Source organism: Ochlerotatus camptorhynchus, unplaced genomic scaffold, assembly GCF_037179485.1.
Source record: "Ochlerotatus camptorhynchus isolate MF236.1 unplaced genomic scaffold, CSIRO-AGI_Acam_v1.1 ptg000143l, whole genome shotgun sequence".
NCBI lineage: Eukaryota > Metazoa > Arthropoda > Insecta > Diptera > Culicidae > Ochlerotatus > Ochlerotatus camptorhynchus.
The window spans coordinates 768,777-792,856 of NW_027040633.1; the positions used below are offsets into that span (position 1 = coordinate 768,777).

Consider the following 24,080-nt stretch of genomic DNA (forward strand, 5'->3'; position numbering starts at 1 on the left):
AGATAGTTAGATTCACAAGATATTTAAAAAATGCATCACAGCTACTTTAACTAATCATGTTTTATTACTTCATGCGTGCAGTTACGATTTACATAGGTGGAGATGCTTAACGACAATATCAGACAATGTTGATGAAGGTAAGAATCGGATCGAGCATCCCCTTTACTAAACTCTTCCGTGATAAGGGATGGTGGGAGGTATATCCCCCCGCCACCACCGACAAAAGGGATAATCACCGATTCAATCATGTACCTTCGATGTGCGTTCACGCTCAAGTCGCCATCTGTTGGTTAGCCTGCCAGATGATTCATTGTAAAGAAATCGGAAGGTCAGCGCTGAATGCAGAGTAACGACAAGATTGCGGACATGATGAAGAAAAACAACGTCATCTAGTGAAGCAATTGAGAATAAAAATGTTCACTACCAGACTGTTTTTGACCAGCTGATCAACTGTGCACTGTTTGACCGGTATTTTCCAATTAATCAACTTTGCCGAAGACAGAAACCGTTTGCCAGATTAAGGGCCCTATATAACATAAGAAATGTTTTTGACGTAGGATTGATGCTTGCTTGCGATGACTATCGAATGAACAGAGACAGACGACCCGATAGTGAGATTATGAAAGAGCGTACAGCAATCCCCCGAAGAGCGCGCCTAATTGGGACCGCGTAAATGGAGTCTTCGTAGCATATGGGTTTGCCAAGGATATTCCGGTGATATTTATTAGAAAATTCAAAGCGAAATTCAAGGAGCGTTTCGAAATACCAATGGTTCTGAACAAAACCAAGGGGTAATCAGCTCTGCACACCTCAATCTGTGCCCAATGGTTTCAATCAAGTATCCCATGAGATTGGTGACCCTGAAGTTTTAATGACGTTTGTGATTGTCATAATATTTATTGAACGAATTCTGAGTATTCAAACACGGTGAGCAACCAGTGGCTCCGCATATCGCACATTCGAGGAGAAATATGCCTGATATGTATGACGCTATGTATCTGGCCACCACTTAGTTCCCATTGGAATTGACCCATGTGAACCTTGATTACCGATATTGTCGCTACAGGAAACTCCAAGCAACTGTTGCAATCATGTTGGTTGCAAAAGAGGATGACCCTGATTGTGACCTAGTTATTGCTGTTGCTGGTGATGATCTCGGCGCTGATATTTATCACCGCACTCTGAAAACTCGTGCAGGTAATTGGACAGAGTACTGGCTGCAGAAGAGATTCGAGCAAAGTCCTATATGTTTAACTTCTAATCAGGCATCTGATTGTCTAGTTCAATGGATTTGTTAATTTCATCCTGATCAAAGCAAAGATCAACGACTGTCAACAAAGTTCCCTAACGTGTTGATCAGTGTGCCGTGATGTGTTCCGGTACAGTGTGCAGAGTTGATTACCCCTTAGTATTTTCGGAGAATACTAATTCTGAAGAGAACATTAAGCGACTTTATTCAAAAGTATTTTTCATGCAATTTCACTGCAAAAATTATTCATAAAATGAAATGTGTTAAAGATTGCGAACTTAAAATTAATCAAATGTCTGAGACTTCATTCTTTCAATTTTTGAATTCTTTCACAAATTCCTGATTTATTATTTTTTTTAGTATTATAAACCAGAAAGATTTGTATTGATTCGCACTAGAGATTTTTTTATAATTGCGAATTAACTTTTCTTTAAGGCCCCAGGCTTAAAAAACCAACATTGCAAGCCATTTAACATTTATCGGATCTTGGACTTGGAAAAACCCAAACCAAAATTTAGGATGTAGAACTTGAGAAAATCGATCTTAGATTTGTGCTAATTAAAATTTAAATTATTCATTAAAATTAAAAAAAAGCCCAATATCTGGTGTTTGTTAATTTTTTTTAGATCTAGAAGTGTAATTCTCAAATCATTATAAAAAAAAAATACTTTAAAATCTTAACTTTATTGTAGATTTTAGATTTGAACCATTTTGTTAAGAAATATTTAAATCTGTTTGATTATCAAATTACTTAATTAAATTCACCAGATCTGTTATTGGTTGTAATTTTTTATTCGCATAACCAGGGTGCTTTTTCGACTGTAATGTTGAGAAACTTAGGTGGGGGTGGTTTTCAGCTCTCGCGGTCTTTGATAAGCAGCTACAGCGTTATTTTGCGTCTACTATCCGACGTTCCGATAATTTATTTCGAACGTACGAAGCCTCTAATCCTAGAAAAAGATAAAATAAATCATCGAAACATCGGATAGTAGACGCAAAATATCGTTGTAGCTGCTTATCGAAGACTGCGAGAGTCGAAAACCACCCCCTCCTAAGCTTATTCCCATTTCTAATAATACGTTATAAAGAATACTACGAACATCACTCCGTGTAGCATGGTCTCAAAACCTTTCAGCTAATATGTCAAACTTATTAATCAAGAGAATTTTAATGGGTGTCTATAGGGTAGGTGTTCTAGTGGAGTGTCTTAAACTGCAGTTTGGGACTTTTGCTCGAAAAATGGCAGATTTTAATATGCATTCAATAGATCAAAAGCATGGTTGGTTTTTGAAACAGATGTCGTTAGTATTAAAAAAATTCCCCACCAAATATTTGTTTCTGTTTTCGCTTCCCAAGTCGATAATTATGGAAAAATATTCAAATCTTGATACATTACTTTTACGGGGTTTTTTTTGCCCATATGAAGGTGGTGCAGTAGTGATGAAATTAAAACTGACAGCATACAGTGATCCATTAAAAGTTTGATATTCGTTCGGAAACGAATACGTTTTTATTGTACATATAATTGCGATAGCGTTATTAAAATAGACAAAATGATTTCCTTTATTATAGGATAAAAATTAGGAACATGTACAACTATACAAAATGATGATGATGAGCTTAATAATTTGGATTCTCAAAAAACTAGAAGATTGCAAACTGTAACTTTTCGGCTCGATGCGTAAAAAAAACGGAAGAATCCACTTTAACTGTAATGTAGGCATTATTGCCGGTGACTAAATGATGACGGAAGCTTATTGGACGGTAGCTAGAAGCTTCAGCTGGATTTTTATCCGGCTTCAAAATTGGAACAACTTTTGCGTTTTTCCATTTATCAGGAAAGTATGCCAAATGGAAACATCTGTTAAATAATTTTACCAAGAAAGACAAGGTACTCTCTGGGAGTTTTTTGATGAGGATATAGAAAATTCCATCATCACCTGGAGCTTTCATATTTTGAAAATTTTTAGTTATAGACCTTACTTCGTCCAAATCAGTCCCCCAGGAATCATCAAAAATATTTTCCCGAGAGAAAATATTCAGATAATCCCGAGCAACCTGATTCTCAATAGGACTAGTAAGACCCAAACTGAAATTATGGGAACTCTCGAATTGCTTAGCAAGTTTCTGAGCTTTTTTCAAATTTGTGATCAAAATTTTACCACCTTCTTTAAGCGCTGGAATAGGCTTTTGAGGTTTTTTCAAAATTTTTGTGAGTTTCCAAAAGGGTTTGGAACTCGGGTCTAATTTAGAAATATTATTTTCAAAAGTTTTGTCCCTCAGGGCAGAGAATCGCTTTTTAATTTGTTTTTGCAAATCCCGCCAGATAACCTTCATGGCAGGATCGCGTGTTCTTTGATATTGTCTCCTACGGACATTTTTAAGACGGATCAAGAGCTGAAGATCATCGTCTATTATAATTGAATCGAATTTAACCTCGCATTTTGGTACTGAGGCAGCTCTTGCTTCAACTATAGAAGTAGTCAGAGATTCAAGAGCATAATTAATTTCATCTTTGGTTTGCAAAGGAATGTTTGGATCGAAGTTATATTCCATAAATGTTCGATACTGCTCCCAATCAGCTCTATGGTAATTGAAAGTAGAGCTGTTGGGATTACAAATTATTTCTTGGGATATTTCAAAAGTTACTGGAAGGTGATCAGAACCGAAGTCAGCATGGGTAACCAATTGGCTACAAAGTTGACATGAATCAGTTAAGACCAAATCAATAGTGGAGGGATTTCTTGCAGAAGAAAAGCATGTTGGGCTGTTTGGATATTGAATAGTGTAATAACCTGCAGAACAATCATCAAACAGAATATTACCATTGGAATTGCTTTGAGCATTATTCCATGAGCGGTGTTTTGCATTTAAATCACCAATAATGAAGAATTTAGACCTATGACGGGTAAGTTTCTGGAGGTCACCCTTGAGAAAATTCTTTTGCTGGCCTACGCATTGGAATGGCAAATAGGCAGCTATAAACGTAAGTTGTCCAAATTTTGTTTCAACAGAAACCCCCAAAGTTTCAAAAACTTTGGTTTCAAATGAAGAAAGAATTTTATGTTTGATTCGTCTATGAATAATGATGGCAACGCCACCACAGGGTCCATCAAGACGATCATTTCTATAAATCAAGTAATTTGCGTCCTTCTTAACCTTATGGGCAGGTTTAAGGAACGTTTCAGTTATAACGGCAATATGCACGTTATGAACTCTCAAAAAGTTAAATAGCTCGTCTTCATTATCTTTAAGAGATCGAGCATTCCAATTTACAATATTTAATGCTTTAAAATCCATTACTGAATTTTAAAGTCATGACAATATTATTTGCAAATTTTACTCCAGTTTGAATAGCATCAAACATGGAGTTAGATTTAAGCATATCAGAAATCATGTCAATTAATGAATTCTGTAAAAATTCCATTTTGGGGGCAGTAATGCTTCCTAAGTCAAAATTGTCAAAATTTCCGTTAGAACGTTGGTTAGTATTTTGATTTCTACCCGCTGCAATAGCAGCATAGGTAGCTCCATTAACTCGCTGAACATTGTTAGCAGCGAGGGGAGTAGGTACAGATGAAACATTTGAAGCAGGGGAGATATTTGTACCTACGGGTACGAATGTAGAATTTGTTCCTCGCTGACCGTTGTTAACAGCAGAGGAATTTGTACCTGGTCGGAAACGTGGTGCGTTTCCTACCTGACGGTTAGAACGAGATTGTAGGATCGCTTTGCGAGTCTTACATTCCCAAAAATTGGATTTGTGGTTTTCACCACAATTGGAACATTTAAATTTCTTAGGATCTTCCTTCACAGGACAGTCGTCCTTTGCATGAGAGGAATCACCACAATTCATGCATTTAGCTGGCATGTAGCAATTTTTAGTTCCGTGACCCCATCCCTGGCACTTACGGCACTGGGTGAGGTTTTGGAAATTTCCTCCAGTCTTCCTGAAGTGTTCCCACTTCACTCTGACATGGAGCATAAGGCTAGCTTTTTCTAAGGCCTTAAGGTTGTTTAGTTCACTAGACTTGAAGTGAACTAAATAAAAATCATTAGAAATCCCGTTACGCGAATCGCCAGGACGGGATTTCATTTTCATTTTGATTACTTGGAGTGGCACAACTCCAAGTAATTTTGCCAGTTCATCTTTGATCTGATCCAGGGATTCACCACTGGGCAGTCCTTTCATGACAACCTTGAACACACGTTCAGTTTTGGTGTCGTAAGTAAAAAATTTGTGCTTCTTCTCAGTAAGATACTTGAGAAGACATTTAAATCCGTCCAAGGTTTCAGCCAATACACGGCATTCACCCCGACGTCCAATTTGTAGTGAAAACTTAACTTTCACGAAATTCAAAAGTTCCATGCGAAGAGCATGGAAATCGGTAGTGGTTATCACAATAGGGGGAATCTTTTCCTTCTTGGCATTAAGCCGGGAAAGTTTACTAGAATTTTTCTTGGATGATGGATCATTCTCATCATCCGTGAGCAAATCAAATTGATTACTCAAATTAATTTCATCAGAAGGGGGGTCAAGAGTTTGCCCCTTTCTTTTGCGTTTAGGCGCCATGGCGGCAGTAAATTTTTATCCAAATCGACTTCCAAGCAGATTACTATAAGAATCTGAAGGATCGAAGAGGAATTTTCCAAATCGATATCCAAGAAGGATTACCTCGGGAAGGGTCCAAACAAGGATCGAAGAGGAATAAGAGTTGAACAAGGTAGAAAATTTTTACAGGTTGAGCACTGAAAAGTGCTGTTTAAATTTGTTGTAGCTTTAGGTAGTAGTAACACTTCCTTCAGCAAAAAGCAAATAGATCCGCACGGCAAGAGAGCACGATGCGGACTGCCGGTGATAATTAATTTGTTGCATTTGACGACTGAGCCAAAAAAAACTGAGCTCGAAACTAAACGGTTGACTTGAACAAGAAAATGTTGTCATGTTTGAATTCAAAATCATACCGGTAGTTGGTCTATCTTTTAAGGATCAGTTTTATATTCGGCCAAATTAAGTGTAAAAGAATTTAATTTGTATCATCATTGATCCTGTTTCTAATTTTAAATGATTTAAATGATTTTATTTTGGCCCAATATAAGGTTTCACTTTCACCTCATCTTACTATAAAAACTATGATTGTCATTTGACTTTCGTTATTTTCAATACTACCTCTATTTAGTTCCATTTGGTTAATTTTCACATAGATCCCCATTAAATAAATTAAAATGTTCGTTAATCCCTCTTTTGTAGATCGACCGATTTTCCAGAAGGTGTCTGTCAAAACTGATTTCTTGTTTGCTAGAGGTTTAAGGTTAAGGATTATTTGAATCTTAAGTGAAAATTCGCCAAATGGAACACAGCCTTAATAAGAATTCTATCGAACATGGGGCAACAGTACGGGTAGCGACAGTTATCAACCGTCAACTTTAGAATTCCTTACAAATGTACGCATTATAATCCAAATACCTGTTGACATGATTTCAACAAAATCTTCCTGTCATCACTCATCACATCACATCCCTTAGGGGCACAAAAACGGTCGATGATCGCTACCGTCGTCATCGCACGTGACATTTGGTCAGCTGAATGCTATCGCCGGCTGGAAATCACCGTATCAACCAACCAACCAACCGTCCGTCCATGTGTCGCTCCATTCAATAACACTATTTACGACTTTGTCGTGCCTCAGCAAAAATTGTGAATGCGAAACAAAAATCCTTTATTAGGTAAAGCAAAGCGCAAGCAGAACAGAAAAACAACAATCACGATCAGTCAATGAGGTAAGCATACCTGCACCTTAGATTCGCCATAAATGGCTGTAGGTATATAAATTCTGGTGGCTACCCAGAATGATGGGAGCAAAATTACCTGCGTTTGCATACAGCTTTCCCGTGGATGGCGTCGACGTTGCGATGGCTAACAGCTCAGTAGTTCAGGATCACCTGCTTCCAGCAGCAGAGTCAGCAGTTTTTATTTTTAATACTTCAAACACCTCAAGCAAGCACAAATAAACGAACACCTCAGTATGTATAATCAGCTTAATGATTCACTGCAATAAGAGCAACAACAAAAACCATAACGAAAATAAGCTCACGGAACAGAACCTGATTCTAATAAATAAAAAAAGTAATAATAATAATAACATAAAAACTAAGTTGTTGGGACACACGTTGGGAGTTCAAGATTCGCTCAGGCGTGGTATTCTCTTCTTCCAGTTGCGCCAAATGTTTCACTTCGTTTATGTTCACACTGCCCTAATCGGTATAACTTTAGTTTACTTCTCCCTGCGCGGTTCGTAGCAACTCAAAACAAACTTTGTCGGTCGGTGAAGAAGGAGAATCGAAAAACGAACAGAAACGCTATACTAATAGTATCACTTGAAGTTAGGTCAATCGGTTTCCATTGAATGTACAATTTTTCGCTACGTTTCGTTACACTGATGAATGGCAAACAAATAATTACACCTAATAATGGGACTCTTGTACGGAGACACACTCCAACGACGCCGCGCAGTGCCACTCCGCTTGTCCCATCTGCTTTACAATCTATGCACATAAATTATCGTTAAGGTTTGCTTTCCAGCCAGCACGCAGTGCAAACAATTCTTCAACCGGAGAAAACACCGATTCTCAATCAGTGCTGCGAATGTACACCGCACTTATTGCCTACATGGCGACCGTCACAAGCGATTATGTACCTTTCCAAGCGCGCGACACTTCTTTACCGACACCTGACCGAAAGACTTCTGCGCAGCCTATGCGTATCGGAGGCCAACCTTATACCGGATCGCCCCTCAAAAAGCGAATTACAACACTCTCTTTAATAAAAACCAAAAAAAAACGCACAACCGGAACCCCACCAAGCTACCCCACGAATCAAACCCGCGTGATGATCGGTAATCACTTTGATTACAATCCAATAAAAAAAGAAGCGATCGCGATCCGGTAAATCCGAAATTGACCCACAAAAAATCTTCCAAACTTATGCCAAAATCACTAGCATACAAACCCGCCTTGCGAACGAACAAACGAACCACGGAGCAACACGATCGGAACTGAGAAGCACTGGCCGATACTCGCTGGAATTATATATGCGCGTATGCGCCGCGACGACGACGACGACGATGAGTAGAAGAGTTGCGACTTGCGAGAGAACAACCACAATAACGGTTGGCGGAGTTCGCAATTTTTCCACTCTAGGAGATGCTCCATGTGCGATTCTCGATTGTTGTCATAAAGCCGGTCTCGCGAAAACGGACCCTGACGCCGCGCCGGTCTCACTTTCAAAAGACCGGCCTCGAATTCGCTCAAAGAGCGAGAGTTGATATAGCTTTTAACGGGCACTCATTCTCCAGTCGCTGCGCTGCGCTGGTTACCGGTGATGCGCGGAATTATGTGATGGAATTTTTGCCCGCCACTCTCGCTGTTTGCAATGCTCCAAACGCGGCGGGGAACAACGAGCACGTGTTAGGTAAACAACTCGTTGCCGAGGGTAACAGCTTCGCGGAAAGCAACTTTAAACGTGTATGAATTAATTTATAACTTTTGTATGTCATTTACATCAAAATTCAAAATGGATTTTTTTTTTTCATTCTTGTGGCGCTGCAAAATGTTAAATTTTGCTTACACTTGACTAGTGGTATAGTGTCTTGAGCAAAGTTGTAGGTGTCTCTTTTATAATGGATTAAAAGCTGTCGCTAGTAAAAGTAGCTAAAGGGTGATACGGTCAAAATTTGGTCAAGGGAAAACGCGTGTAAATCGGTGAAATCGTTTATTTAAAAAATCAAATTAAATTTCTTTTTCAAGTTCAATTAGTATAAAATTCAGGAAAAATATTCAGTTAGGCTTCCGCTTTTCCAAATCCGAATTGCCGGGCCTTACGCTTGACCCCTGCCATCAGATTTTGTACAGCCACCTTGTCCACCTTCTTCGCCGCAGAAAGCCAGTTTGCCTTGAACTGCTGCTCGCCCTTAGCAGTTTTTTTGGTCTTCTTTAGGTTCCGCTTGACAATAGCCCAGTATTTCTCAATTGGGCGGAGCTCTGGCGTGTTCGGAGGGTTCTTGTCCTTGGGAACCACCTGCACGTTGTTGGCGGCGTACCACTCCATGGCCTTTTTACCGTAATGGCAAGATGCCAAATCCGGCCAAAACAGTACGGAACAACCGTGTTTCTTCAGGAAAGGCAGCAGAAGTTTATTCAAACACTCTTTCACGTAAATTTCTTGGTTGACAGTCCCGGAAGCTATGAAAATGCTGCTTTTCAAGCCACAGGTACAGATGGCTTGCCAAACCAGATATTTCTTTGCGAACTTTGACAGTTTCATGTGCTTGAAAACATCTGCTACCTTTCCCCTTCCTTTTGCCGTATAAAACTCCTGTCCCGGAAGCTGCTTGTAGTCGGCTTTGACGTAGGTTTCGTCGTCCATTACCACGCAGTCAAACTTCGTCAGCATCGTCGTGTACAGCCTCCGGGATCGCGCTTTGGCCGTCGTATTTTGTTTATCATCGCGATTTGGAGTCACTACCTTCTTGTAAGTCGATAGTCCGGCTCGTTTTTTGGCTCGATGCACGGTTGTAGACGATACACCCAGCTTATTTGCGGCATCTCGGAGAGAGAGGTTAGGGTTTCGCTTGAAACTACCGGCAACTCTCTTTGTCGTCTCAGCGGCTTCCGGTTTTCGATTTCCCCCCGATCCAGACTTCCTGGCTGTCGACAAACGTTCCCCAAACACTTTAATTACATTTGTAACGGTTGATTTGGCAACTTTTAGCGATTTTGCCAACTTTGCGTGCGAGTAGCTCGGATTTTCGCGATGCGCGAGCAAAATTTTGATACGCTGCTCTTCTTGCATTTTGACAACTGAAGAGTGAATTCCAAAATCAAAATAGGAGCAACATTCTACACACACACACCTTCAAAATGAGGGGTGTTCAGGTTTTTTAAATGCAAAATTGAAAGAAATACGTCAAGTTGATATTGACCAAATTTTGACCGTATCACCCTTTATTAAGACGGCTACGGTGGTTTTTTTGTACAGAGCGATTCCAGACTAATTCGAAAGTCCAATAATTTTCGTATTTTTGGATTTGACTGAAAATTTTCAGCACCGTTTTGCATTTTCAGATCACCATTTTTAATCCAGCCTTAATTTTAAAAGGGTCTAGTGGAAAATGCTAAGCATATCTTCAGAAAACTGTTACTCTAAAAATGTTTGTCCAATCGGCTTGGTACCTTTAGCAATGTTGTAGAGGACATTTGGAGCCACTTGAAAAACAAAAATATCACTATTTTTTTTTTATTTAAAATAAAAACTCATTTTTTATATAAGGGAATCTACGTATTCTCGGCAACCTAAGCAGCGATCATCTTTCTATAGCCTTTTTCTATAAGAAACACACGCATTTGCAGAATTAGTTTGTTTACAATCTTTTACTGCCAGCTGTTCTAACAATTTCAGTCGAAAGAATTGTCAAAAACTGTTTTGAAACGCATTTACAAAGCTCCAATCTTCTCTAGTGAGAGCGACTACAATAGTCGCCCACAATGGGCAACATCTTTTTATTCGGCAACCTTTCTATTTGAGTTGCGTGTTAAACAGCTGAGATTTCATCGGCAACTCGAAATCAGCAGCATTTTGTAGTGCGTGTGTTTCATTTCAAGAAAACCCTGCTAGATTGCTTTTTATCAGTGGTAAAAATATAATCAAATTGAAGCTGACAGCCTAAAGAATCGTTTGAATGCATTCAGCAAAGTGTTTTCGTAAGAAAATGCAGTGATTTTAGCGTTTCAATTTAGGTTTCCGAAAATAGTCTGTCATGCCGAAGCCGTCATTTCCTATATTTTGGGGAAGAGAAATAAGAGACGAAAAGGTTATTATTTAAAAAAAAATTTAGTTTTTGTTATCTGCTAACTCAGGGTCATTTACTCTTGCTTCCCCTATTTTAAGGAAGAGAAATAAGAGACGAAAAGTTTATGATTTTTGAAAAAAAAACTCAAGTTTTTGTTATCTGCTAACTCAGGGTCATTTACTCTTGCTTCACCTATTTTAGGGAAGAGAAATAAGAGATGAAAAGGTTATGATTTTTGAAAAAAAAAATTCAAGTATTTGTTATCTGCTAACTCAGGGTCATTCACTCTTGCTTGTGTGATGGAGCAACACAGATAATAATAATCAACCACAGATGTCGATAGCCTGTCAAAGAGAAGGTTCCGACAGAACTAGCACTGAATGAATGCTCAACACTCTCGAAGAAGAAATTTTAACTCGTATCACTTGAAAGGCGAGACCTGATGGTTCCCTTGTGAACCCAGTTTCTGATGGAATTGCGAAAATAGTGAAAATATGTTAACCATGGCTGCTCTTCGAAATAACAGACTACCATTAAAGCTATTTTAACATTTCATTTAACATTTGTATATTCATGACGTCACAATTTAGGATGCTTCCAAACTTTATTTCCTGACCGGAATCCACGCTGGTGTCGATAACGGCGGTTGACGGTGATGGACGACAGTTGTAGCGGTTGTGTGTTGGTGAAGGAGGTGGTGGCGGACGGCAGCAGCCGGATAATTTATCTGCAAGGCCGAAGGAGGGTAGCCGAGGATGACACTGATGATAGTCGGGGACTACATTCAACCCGCTAACACTATCGTTGACCACGCGGTGGCTTTGGTTACGGTGAATCTACGATGGCGGTCGGTAGTTTTCATGATAACGGATGTGGTTTTTGGGGCAGTCTCTGCCTCCCCATGTGAGAATAATCACAATGGCCGCTTTCCGAGCACGAAGCATCAGCGGAGTTCCACTCACCGGATACTTTCTTATCAGATTAAACCACAAAATAAAAGAAAAAGGCCCTTCAGACCTAACGCTTTATTCATTTCATTCATACAGCCTCAAGTTGTATTCAAATGTTATACGATATGAGGCAACCTTTACTGAACCTCTACACTCAAAGATAAATTAAATCAAATTGAGTCCGAGCCATGATTACTTCGGCAGTAGTCATGCATGTTTAAAATCGAAATAATCTTTCCAGTATTAAATTTTATTCTTTTTCAATACTGATATATAATCAAAAAAGATTTAAATTCAATCAAAAATTATTAAAATAGAATCAAAAATGATTAAAATTTATTCAAAAAAAGATAATCTACAATCTAATCAACCATGATTAAGCTGGGAATAATATCAGATGCTTATTTTTTTAGAAAGACAGGATTAAATTTTAATCATTCGATATGATTAAACCGAGTTTAATGTCAAATTGATTAAATTTCAAGCAAAATGGGAATATTTCAATTTATCAGTGTATGCAAGCAAATCTGACGAACTAAGTCAGCTACTTATGGCTGTTGTGACGCTTGGGACAAACTCTTATTGCTTATCTATTTTACGTTTATATACAGCTGTTAAACCTGCTGTTTAGTTGTGTGCTTACTCAACCCTCAACGGCGCTTACTCAACCTTTTCCTGGTTATCCAATAATCACTACACAGCTTTCTCTTGACGTCGGTGCCGACGTGCCAGGAAGGCAGCTCCCACACCTGGACCCTACCTTTCGACCCATCAACTCATGAACCGGGGACCAACGGCTTTACTTCCCATCCGAAGGAAGGCGTGATCAGAGATGTTATGCCTCAGAACATCCCGGCGGCGCCGACTGGGATTGAACCCAGGCCTGCTGGGGTGAGAGGTAATCACGCTTACCACTACACCACCGGCGCCGTTGACGTCGGTTAAATATTATTTACGCTTTTTTTTGTTGTTGTTGGAGCAATTGATTGAGTTGATTTTGCTGTGAGAATCAAGTTAATTGAAATTAGCACACCACCAAATTATTTACCCTGCACCGGAACCTGGAATCGAACTCGAGCCGACCGTATTGGCAAACCTTGACACAACCAACTTCGCTACGCCAACACTTTGAACTGACCTAAACAAATATACATGACTTTCTACAATAATACCAGCCGGCGCCGGTGGTGTAGTGGTAAGCGTGACTGCTTTCTAACACCCCCAATGGGTCTGGGTTCAATCCCAGCCGAGGTCAGTGGGATTTTTCTGAGGCATAACAATCTCTGGTCACGTCTTCCTTCGGAAGGGAAGTAAAGCCGTTGGTCCCGGCCCATGTGTGTTGTGAATGGGTGCGATATCCTACGCAGGTGTGGAAGTTGCCTTCCTTGCACATTCGGTTGCCGTCAATGGATGGCACGATGTCCGTCGGTGATTGGCACTAGATTGCGGAACAGAGACCGATGTTAAATAAAGGAAAAAAATACAATAATACCGTTGTGTTGAGACTTTACAATAGTGCATATAAATAACTTTCCTCGACTAGTTACTTCAGCTTTGTAAAGGAGTAGAGTAAAAGCTGTAAAACTGCACATTAGAGTGAGGCAAATTATGAAATTTTCGCTGCACAATACTTAAACGATTCCAAATCGGATCCTGACTAACCTCTCAAAATTTGAACCCATTTGGTGAGAAACTGAGATGGCACAAACCATTTGAAGTTTGTATGGGAATTACTATGGTAAAACCAAGAATTTTGTTCATGTCTATCTAATAATTCACCATATTAGTCTGCTTCAAAAAATTTCAATTTTACTTGTAGGAAATTTTCCCAGCTACAACTTTGCTGAAGAGTACATTTTGAATAAATGCAAGGATCGAAAGTTATCAATGGTTCAATGCGCTGATGTCTTATGATCATGCTCAATCAACTGCTCAGCAGGCAACATTGGTGTTTCTGGGGCGTTGAATAGGACACAAAAATCATGGCTACTATGTCACACTGCAAAATACAGTGTTGCCTACAGAGCAGCTGCTTGATCATGTCATAAGTTTACCAACCTCTTAAATAATTAATAACTTTTTCCTGTCTCGTTTTACATAGAAACGATCTTGAGCAAAGTTGTAGCTGAGAAAATTGTTTATTAGAATGGATATCGAACTGTTTCGTAGCTCAATATGGAAGAAGACTAGAAGGCAATGAACAAAAAGTTGAGATTTCCCATAGTGATTTACATGTAAACTTCAAATGGCTTGTGCGAAGTCTGTTTCTAACCAAATAAGTTGTAACTTTGGGAGGGTAATCAGGACCGATTTGAAACCATTTAAGCACTGTGGAGCGAAAAAGTCAAATTTTGCATCAGTCTACTGCACATGTCTAAAAATAAACCAAGTTGACTGTAAAAAAAGCTTCCAAAGTAGCGCTAACCCAGTTTATTAGCTGAATACAGGTGGTTTAGTTGTTAAAAAAGCACATTTGATGTTCATGTTATTCAGCAAAAGTGCTTGTTTGTGAAGAAGCCATAAAATGAGAAATATATTCACTTTATTAGCTTTGTTTCGCAGCTACAAGTTGTAAGTTGATTAATATTTGCATAGAAGTGACATTAGCGTTTATTGGCTGCTGTTATTTAGTGCGACTGACAAATTGAATAATGGTTGTGAAAAAGTTGAGTAAACGCTCTCCAAAACTATTTGGCTAGCTTTGCTTGTAGCTGTATCTGCAGCTTTTTTCAGCTTTTTTACAGCACAACGCTGGGAAAGTTGGCTTATAAATCTGAAAAGGTTAGTTGGGACCCAGCATTAGTTACCCTGTCCCGTCCCTATTATAAACCAGCATAGTTTTCATAATCTAGTTTGTAAGAATTACCGTTTTCTTCTAGTTTCCTTCTTCTGTAGGTTCAACTGAGAGTGGTTGGTACAAAAAGTTTTACTTGTCTTAATTAACTACACTGTTTTATCATACTATTTACAAAAGTTGCAGAGCCTACTAAACAAACACTGAAATTAACACGTTTTCACCATGAGGTTATTTAATTCACTATCTCTGGATTGTTGGGAAAAAGATCTTTTCCGGGTAGAAGCTGAGCTATGTATATATATAAATTAATAAACGGATTCTTCAAACGATGTTTTTAAAAAGAAGGTACAATTGAGACTGAGCTTTATTAATCGATCCAAATTAATTGAAACCTACCAAATGGCCCTAAAAGTCCTAACGTTGCATTTCTCTACCAAGGTAGCGGGGGCCATAGTCCGTGTCGTTGTCCTATGTCGTTGTCGTTGTCAAGTGCTGCTTCTGCAAGTCCGAGGTTCACTCGAGGCTAGTTGCTGTTGTTGTCAGGTGTCCACGATGGTTCGATGGTGCCGATGTTGAATATGCTTAAGCCGGCAATTTGTTTATGAGCTGTTCCTTGGTCACCGGTGTTTGTGTTGTTGGAAAATGTAGGCTACCGCTGTTAACTTATATATATTTACATTACAAAACCTTCAAATTGACGTTCTAAGATCACGAATAGCTTATTTGGTTGTGGAGTAATCTCTTCTGAAAGTTGAAATTTTTAAAAATCTCGGGAATACAGGGTTGTAGCCCAGAAGGATCTAGGCACTTTAGAGCAAAATCAAAAAAGGCGTTTGTTCAGAATGCCAAAATAAGCGTTTTGGCCAAGTTTGGCTCAAATCGGTGACATCGACCACAACTTTTTTTAATTCTGTACCCACTTGAGCTGGAATGACCCATATTTTTCAATAATCATCATTAACTTGAAAATGTGTAAGAAACATTTTATTTTACATTTTTCTTAAAGTATGGGTTGGGATTAGAAAAAAAGGGCATTTATGATTATTTTTAGACCATCCTGGATTACAGTACAAAAGTCGCAAAAATCGACATTTTTATTTTGGGTGGAAGCCCCAATTATGATGATTTAAAAAAAAATGTATTCACATGCAAAATTTCTGACACATTAGAAACAATTTGGATTCTCCGTCCCCATGGACATGGAGGTTGACGGTACTGAAGCAAAGGGTTATGTTTAATTTCTTTATATTTTTAACGATGATGATTTCCTATAGTGACACATATCACCTTCAAAATGCTTCAGTATGCCTCAAACGATTAATTCTTGGTTGTTAATAGAACTTCCTTGATGAAATCGGTTGCTTCATGCAGACTGAGCAATTCTGATTATAGTATCAGATTTGTTCTGTATACAGAGGAACTGGGAGGGCTTATTAAAAACTTCTCACCAATAAAGTAATGATCTTCTTGTAAATTTTGCATATAATTTTATTAATATTTTATTTTATTTAAGCATATTATTTTTGTTACAATCAATTTGCATTAGCATATGATACAAGAGATTTAATATTATTTGCTCGTTTTTGCGTAAAATAATCAATATTTATTTTACTTGTAATTACCTTTGAAAGTTTTTTTCAAGTTTTTTTTGTGATCTGAAAATTTACCCAGTTTGGTTAGAAGTTTCGAAGCTAACGCATGTCCACAGGCTTAATAGAAAGATAGGCAGAAAAAGTGTATCATGAAGAATGGTTGCATGCAGGGTTGCTTCCACTCACTTGCTATAGATGAGTGATTTTCGGAGTTTTGAATTCGTTAGATGTTGTAATGGAGAGTTGTGCTGTTGGATGCGGGAGAAGATTGGAGGGCGGGTGTTTGACGCATAGAGCCTGTCAATTTCGCTTTCAGAGTGTCGCAGTCAGCGGTTTTATGATTCGTGAGCGCTCGCGATTCGTAGAATCGTTGATTGTGACTGCAAGTGGATTTTACGGGTTTTGTGTGTCGGACGCTTGCTTTTTGGCCTCTTCTTGTGTCTAACATGTGCAGAGTATCATTATAACGTCTAATGGTTTTGAGATTCCTGGTGGCGTGAAATATATTTGTGAGAATATCTTTTTGAGATTTTAGCAGTCACGTTTTGTTTGTAGTTTATATTTTATTCATTTCATTTAATTATCGTAAATATTAGTTATTCAATAATAGATAGTTCATCCATATATTCGTACTTTGACGCGAAGCGCTGTGGATTATAAGATGCTCGATGACCCTCGAGGGATCGATTTTGCTTACTGAGCAGAAAATCATGGATTTAACCCCAAGCTCTTCCACAGCACAATAAATCGTCCATCATTTGTATATTTGATATTTAACATTAACCTCGGAAACTATTTGCATATCAAGCGAAAATGTAGTCCTGTATTGTCGCGGAGCGTTATGGTTCTGAGATGCTCGATGACCCTGGAGGGATCGTTTTTGCTCACTGACCAGAGAATCATGGGTTTAATCCCAAGCTCTCCGTCATGACTCTTAAAATTCATTATCACTAAACAAAATTAATATGTTCTTTCGATAGCCGGCTATCGAGAGATTAAATAAACAACAAATAAACAATACATACTTTTGGTTGCATCGCCAACTTGAGGTGAATCCTAACCGAATACCCTACCCAACCCTCCAACTCCGTAGCACTTATGAGGGTGTCGCTAAGTCGGTGGCCTCTCGTTAAGTAAGTACTACATCAACATGTCGCTAGTATCCAATCTACGAAGTATATCATAACAACGCTAACGCTAACGCTAACTAGAAACAATTTGGATTCTAATTGGAATCCTCTTCAAACTTTCACCATCTACTGATTTTTTTTAACTCACTCTACAGTATTGTTGGTATTCTCATGAAACCTCGCACTTCAGTTTATTCTATGTTTTAAATACATTGTTATGTTCATTAAAATTCCTTTGATAATTTCTTCACATTTACCTATAAGCATTATTCAGAAACTTAGAATGTTGCAAGGATTCTCATTAAAATTCCCTAATATTTTTCAAGAACCCATTGAAATTATGTCTCGAACTAAAAATTTCTTCAGAATTCTAGCCAGCGTTGCCAGGTCATTTTCAGAAAAATCTGGACCAGGTAAAATATAAAATCTGGAAAAATCTGGAATGCTCAAAAAAAACCCCTTTTTAACATAATGTTATTGAAATCAAAGTGATGTGCCAATCTCCCGTAAAAAAGGTCAGTATGATCATCTGGAATTTATTGAAAGTAGGAACTTGAATGGTTATAAATTACATGTTTAAATAAATTATATAAAGCAAATAACTTGTAAGCATTGCTAAAATCATCCAGAAGTTGAAAAGTTTTGACACGGTGTGCCCAAAAAGTTCAAATATCTATTACGCGGCATTTCAAAAATTGAGTCAAATGTGGGTAAAAAACAGCAGAAAATATGGTTAGAATTGTATTTTAATCTGAAACTTTTTTAAAAAGAATGAGAAGCAAAGAATCAAGGAAATTTGATGGAATGGATTTTTTGAACCATTAGTCGATGTATTCCTTACTTTTTGATGCAGTACCAGAATTTAAAGATTTTATTAGTTCTATATAATTCTAATATTACTCTGAGGTTGATCAGATTAACAGTTTAATTCTTGAAATCATACGACACACAACACCCAGCAGAGCAGTAGGCAATTTTATTTTGAAGCAAAATTCACCGGGCTGAAGTGGGAATCAAAGCCTAACATCTTGGAACTCCCACACAGTTTACCTAAACTACCTAATTCTCATGACCATTATGAATAATTTTATGCCAAAGAATAATTTTATTATGTTACTAAAATGAAAGTGGATCTTGCAATGATTTTAAATTCCCGAATTTATATTTTTCCTGCGTCCCAGATCATGAACTTCTTTGTTAGTCTGAATTTACTTGGAACTTTTCACAGGATATCTTCGCCTTTTTTTTTTAGTTCGATTTGAATCATCCTAGAATTCTACCATATTCCTTTTGTATATTCCCCTAAAATAATCTTGAAAATATCTAATCTTTTCCAGTAACATTCTAAGAGTTCTTAGCATTACCTCTTGTAATCTCTTGTAAATCACTCTCTAATTCCACAACTCCCTCAAACTGGCAAGAATTGGCTCAATTTTGTGTCCATTTTTCTCTATGAAATTCTTAAAATATTCTTAACAATTTACTTGGTACACTCTTCAGAATGACCGTCACACTCTTCTCAGACTTATCCGATAATTTCGTTTGAACTGCTTTGTAGGCAAGGTCAGAATTGTTTTGAGATCCTTTTCAGTATTACCTCAGTACTCAAGTACTTTTCCAAAATGGTTTTGAAAGTCTCCCAGAAATTGCGCTTAAAATTTTATTAAAATTAATCTCCATAGAAAGATTGGACAGAATTCCTTTGAAATTATTCTCACGATACGTATCAGCATACTCCTTAAGTTTCATCATAAGAATTTTCTATGATTTATCTTCCGGATTTATTGACTAAATCTCCATGCAATGGTCATCAGAGTTGACAAGACAATTGACACCTTCTTCAACCAGAGGTTGCACAGACTGAATATTTTACACTAGACAGCGGTCAACACACAACACCAATTAGACCAGTAGGGAAATTTTCAGGTTGCCAAAATTTAAACCGGGAATCGAACCCTCACTTCGTGGCACTCACAATACGACTAAATGATGAGTGACACCGCATGACCCCGAAGCCCACAAAGATGGATGTAATTCTACTCATAAGTAGCTTGAAATTCTCCTTTGATTTCACAAATAATTCGCCTCACACTTAACTGTGAACTATTTTTAGAATTACCTTAAAATTCCAATAATGTCCAACGTTGATGGCCTTAAATAATTAAAGAAGCAAGTTTGGCTTTTTTATTTTTTTATTAGAGTTTAAATCAATTGCAGTGATATTTTTAAAGCATCATGTTTAAAAAATCTGGGAAAATCTCAAACATATTTAAAAAATCTGGCAATATACGTGGTCTGTCTGTGTATCTGGCAAGACGACTAAAAATCTGGAAAATCCAGATAAATCTGGAATACTGGCAACGCTGATTCTAGCCAACATTGTCAATCTTTGAAGTGCCATGCTGTTGAAAAACAAGGTAATTATAAGAATTTTGAAAATATTTCAATATGTCAGATTCTTGGGAAAGTTTAAGAGTCATTGGAGTTTCATGGAAGAGAAAAAAAATCAAAGATACAAATTGGATTTAAAGCACAAAATATTTTAAAATTTTAAAATCTGAATAATAGTCCTCAGTCGTTCAACAAAAATGTAGAATCATGAGGATTTTCATAGTCTGTAATTACTTAGAAAAAAAAATTATTGTTGCTTTTCTAAGTTTTCTTAAATAATGAATCTAATTTCAATCTAATTCGGAAATTCAAACAAATGTGGAAGATGAACATTAAAAAAAAAGTTGACTAATGCTAGTTAAACTAAAATCTTCAACTGTTTTCTAGATACATGAAATCTAAAAAATTTATTTTGTGGCAGAGTTAGGGGTGCCCCCTACTGAGTACCAATGCTACCGAAGCCAGGGAGGCAGCTCCCACACCTGGACTCTACCTATCGACCCATCACAACGCATGGACCGGAGACCAACGGCTTTACTTCCTTTCCGAAGAAAGGCGTGATCAGAGTTGTTATGCCTCAGAAAATTCCGACTGCGCCTACTAGGAGTGAACCCAGGCCTTTTGGAGTGAGAGGCAGTCACGCTTACCACTACACCACTGTGAATGTTTGACCATAACAACAATTGTGAATAAAACAGCAAAAAAGATTATCTTCCATTTAATTCCACTTAATAAATTTTGGTCTCCACGACAGATACGTATTTCGACTACAATGTGCAGTCTTCATCAGTGTCATTCCCACTAAAGAACTTATTAAAATCTAACCCCCTTAAGTACTCATCTCCTAGGTGAAAAAGTCAAGATCACAGGTATAAAAATGAAACTACAATGTGTTGAATCGGAACCTACCTAACTAATAAAAACCAAATAACCTAATAAACTAAAAGAGAAAAATCTATACAACTCTTTAGTAAGGAAAATCCCAAAGGCTTGGTAGCCATCATAATGAAGTAATGAAATTGGGTTGTTAGCGAAATGCTTAAATAAAACAGCAAATATTGGATGGATGGATTTTAATAAGTTCTTAAGTGGGAATGACACTGATGAAGACTGCACATTGTAGTCGAAATACGTATCTGTCATGGATACCAAAATTTAATAAGTGGAATTAAATGGAAGATAACCTTTTTTGCTGTTTTATTCAAGCATTTCGCTAACAACCCAATTTCATTACTTCAAAATTATGAAAAGATTCATGCAGATCGATTTGGCAGTTGGTGGTGTGAAACTGCTCCCAGTGCACAATTATCCGAAGTTTCATGGAATTCGTGGAGGGTAAAATAAAATTGATTCGAAAGCAACGCTCTATTTCGTAACATGGTCGTTTTCCTCTCCTCAGTGAAAGCTCAGACATGCTTTGCATTATTTGGACAGGGTTTGCATATACCCGAGTAGCACACTTTCATCACAATAAGTTGCAGCAACTTGTTTATGACTGAAATAAGTCGTATATAAGTGTCTACTATTGATTTGTGACAAGCGTGTTACTAGGGTAATTTCTTTTTAGTTCAAACACACTCTACAATGGGATTCCTTCTCACCTCAAAGGGCCTGGGTTCAATCCCACTCGGCGCCACCGGGTTTTTCTGAGGAATAAAATCTCTGAACAGCCTTCTTTCCGAAGGGAAGTTGGTCCCCAGTCCATAGGTAGGTAGCATTGGAACACAGTGCGGAAAACAAGATCGACGGAAAACAAATCAAGGAAAAAAGTAATCTCAAACCCACTATATCTACCACAAAGATGTAGCTGGGGAATGCCGCGCTTAGCACCTTATTTAGGCAATTAGTATGGTGCTGTTAACGAGACGCTGGAAATAGAAATAGATGTCAATCAATCACTCAATATAATCATGTGCATTATAATCGCATTTTTTGTTTTTTCAAGGTTGCATGAGTGAGTGAGATAGATACACCCATATGAGCAGTGACCCATTGTTGAATTTGAATGCTTATTTTTGAAAATCGCAGACACTTAGTGCTATTGTTATAGGCAAAGCTAGATATCATAGATGGCTCGATTCCTGCCCCACATGCTTCCAATCAGAAGACCATTGCACAGTGGTCCAGAATGGGAATTAAGCCGGATAGATGCATTTAGAGCCTCAAATTGACGCTTTAGAGAAAAAGTGTTATCGGCAAAATTGTTTTTATAGTTGGGCCCTCATTTTTGTTTCATAGGGGGTGATCCTTATTATCATTGAAATAAATATATAACTTTTTTATTTACAGAAATAAACGTATACATTTTTTGGCAAAGTTGTAGCTCAGTTAATTTATTTTTTAATAATAATCTATTGAATTAACCGATTTAGAGTAATTTTCCTTGATTGACTTAATTGACGTGATCGTTCCGTTAATTAAAGAGAAATCGGTAAAAATATAGCCACTTTTAATTAAGCGGGCGTTTTATACCTGTTAACCCTACTGTGCAATGTACTTAAATGTCCACTCTTCTATTCTGCTAAAATAACTCATTCGCACACTCTCTTCATAAGACCGGCGGACGGCGGGTCATCAAACTAGTGAATCATTCACCTTCAATGGAAATTTTCCATTCCGCTTGTTCCAATTCGGTAATCCATAATTTTGTTTCGGTGTCGTTTGTTCCGACATATTTACATACCCGCTCTTTTGTGTGTTAACCGAGCGACCGATCGTGATCGTCAATCTACCACTACCGATCGGTGTTAGGTTTCTCCTATTCCATCGAAACAGCCACTGAATGAACTATCATAGAGGCACGTGTCATATAATAATAAAAATAAAATATATGCCTACCGGCAGATGATAAAATTATGAAAATCAGAGCTTCACAAGCTAAATTAAGATATTTTAAGAATTTTATGTATTCGTTATTCAGGCTAAAAATGGTTATACCTCTGATCCTCACATGCTTCCACAGGTTAATTTGGTGACGACCTTGTTTTTTCCAATGCTACCCACACCCAGTCTTGTTAGCGGTAACGGTAGTCGACACATTTTCTATGATAATCGACTACGTTTACCTCCGACACTTGCAAAACAAGCTATCATAGTACAGTACCAAACTGAAATGTCATATGACAGGCTCTATCATACGACACTGTCGCCCAAGACCGTCACGAATGTATGTATTTTAGTTTTTCTCATAATAAGAGCTGCTGATGTTATGCTTGTGTGAATTCTGAAAATAGCAAGCAATGATGTTCTAGTAATAACATTTCGGATCAAAAATAGTTTAATTTATACCAAATTGAGAAATTAGAACGAAATCACACATGTCATATGATAGTTATTTGATAATGTTCTTTAGGCTCGAATGTAATTCTACCGTTTGTGTTGTGTGAGAGAGACGACGGTAGAGCATGAGTGTACGAATACAAAAAGACTGTTGGGTTCAACAACGAAGCGAGTGTAGTAAAAAACGTCAATTGTTTCAACCTCTGCCCAACCTGGACCCTACCTATCGACCCATCAACTCATGAACCGGGGACCAACGACTTTACTTCCCGAAGGAAGGCGTGATCAGAGATGTTATGCCTCAGAACATCCCGATGGCGCCAACTGGGATTGAACCCATGCCTGCTGGGGTGAGAGGTAATCACGCTTACCACTACACCACCGGCGCCGCTGTGGATTTCCGCTGTATAGGACGAAAATGGTACGGAGTATCGATTTCTTTCGGGTGTGATCAATCGTCGACAAAAGTGTGAATGCAATTACCAACAATGAACGTGTCTATCAGTAAGATAACCAAATCTAGACAGTATCTATCGACCCTAGCGCTGCAATCAACAATCGTTTGAATCTTGTTAATTTGCATGAATCTCCCGATGCCTAGCACAGCACCGTAGGTAACGTGATGAATGACGCTTGGTCCGATACACCAAGCATGTGCAGAGAAAATCACGTCACAGTTTCAATCAATACGATTTTTTCATATCTCAATGTGATAGACGAGTAATTAAAATTCAAATTATTGTTTGCACTGCAGTCTGGGGTTTCACGCTTTGTCAATATGAGGATAACGATGGCTGAGGGTTATTTGTATTTCTATCAATCATCAGTGTTTGAAGTATTAATT

The 24,080-nt window shown here is 37.9% G+C and overlaps 1 protein-coding gene across 2 annotated transcripts in view; it reads right to left on the minus strand.

Moving 5' to 3' along the window:
* The window catches only part of Ncc69 (sodium chloride cotransporter 69), a 165,368-nt gene extending 157,275 nt beyond the window's left edge, over window positions 1-8,093 (minus strand). The window contains exons 1-2 of one of the 2 annotated variants that reach the window (XM_065221506.1): window positions 7,948-8,093; window positions 7,119-7,299 (exon numbers count right to left, since the gene is read on the minus strand). The gene's annotated coding sequence lies outside the window, so the exon portion shown is untranslated. The remainder of the gene's footprint in view (window positions 1-7,118; window positions 7,300-7,947) is intronic. The other variant, XM_065221505.1, reaches the window with a different exon arrangement.
* Between the last annotated feature and the right edge of the window lie 15,987 nt (window positions 8,094-24,080).